This window comes from Gossypium arboreum, chromosome 1, assembly GCF_025698485.1.
Source record: "Gossypium arboreum isolate Shixiya-1 chromosome 1, ASM2569848v2, whole genome shotgun sequence".
Classification (NCBI taxonomy): Eukaryota; Viridiplantae; Streptophyta; class Magnoliopsida; order Malvales; family Malvaceae; genus Gossypium; species Gossypium arboreum.
The window spans coordinates 23,924,949-23,926,225 of record NC_069070.1 but is presented as its reverse complement, the minus strand read 5'-3'; the positions used below and the strand labels follow the sequence as shown (position 1 = coordinate 23,926,225).

At 36.3% G+C, this 1,277-nt stretch overlaps 1 non-coding gene across 1 annotated transcript; it reads left to right on the top strand.

The window, feature by feature from the left end:
• Positions 1–358: 358 nt before the first annotated feature.
• Positions 359–464, top strand: LOC128281717 (small nucleolar RNA R71). The gene has a single exon (XR_008271980.1). It is a non-coding gene; the product is annotated as a small nucleolar RNA R71 (small nucleolar RNA).
• The last annotated feature ends 813 nt before the right edge of the window (positions 465–1,277 follow it).

The following is a 1,277-nucleotide window of genomic DNA, read 5'->3' as shown; positions in this document are numbered from 1 at the left end:
TGTGCATGCTCCTCCTCCATTCGTCTCGCACCTCATTATTGTATGTACCTGAGTAGAACCAAGTATCATTACTGTATGTACCTGAGTAGAACCAAGTAAACCATCAATCTTTTTATTTAGAAGTTCTACCTGATTTAACAGCATAGTAACCGAATCGGCGTTATAAATGCCTACTGTTTTAGTTGGCTTAGTCCTCATGACTTGCCACTGATAGTTATTCAGTAACATCTCTTCAATAAATTCGTAAGCCTCTTCAGGTGTTTTGTTGTTGATTGTTCCCCCGGCTACTGCATCAATCATTTGCCTTGTCGAGGGGTTCACACCATTGTAGAATGTTTGAACTTGCAACCATAGAGGTAATCCATGGTGAGGACACCTTCGCAGTAGGTCCTTGTATCTCTCCCATGCATCGTAAAGAGTTTCTAAGTCCATTTACACAAACGAAAAGATATCATTATGTAATTTGGCTATTTTAGCCGGTGGGAAATATTTTAATAAAAATTTTTCGGTCCTTTGTTCCCAAGTAGTAATTGACCCTCGTGGTAACGAGTTCAACCACTGTTTAGCTTTGTTCCTCAATGAAAAAGAGAATAACTGAAAATGAATGGCATCATCAGAAACACCATTAATTTTAAATGTATCGCAGAAGTCCAAGAAATTTGCCAAGTGAGTGTTTGGATCTTCATCTTGCAAACATCAAACTGAACAAATTGCTGTATCATTTGAATAGTGTTAGGTTTTAGTTCAAAATTATTTGCAGCAATAGCAGGCCTAACTATACTTGACTCAGTTCCTGTTAAAGTAGGTTTAGCATAATCATACATAGTACGAGGAACAGGATTTTGATTTGCTAGTTTGACGGGTATCGCAGGAGGTAGCTGATTGTCTTGGTTTTCAGCCATCTCCTCAGTTGGGGTTTGAATGTTGTCCTCTTGCTCGTTCTCTGTGTATCTTAAGCTTCACCTTATTTCTCTTTGGTTTCTGCGAACTGTGCGATCGATTTCTTCGTCAAAAAATAGTGGTCCTGACAGGTTTCTTCTAGTAATAAACTATAAAAACCTGCCAAGAGAAAGAAAAAGTAAATTAATAAATAATAATAATAAAATAGAATTAACTTGCAAGAAAAATAAATGGCTAAAGTAATAAAAATTGAGTGTTCATAATATCTTATTTCCCCGGCAACGGCACCAAAAACTTGATCTCAATTTTGTGTGACAGATTTTAAATATTTATAAAGAATCATTCTTGAAACTAACTATTATCACGATGTAGGCAAG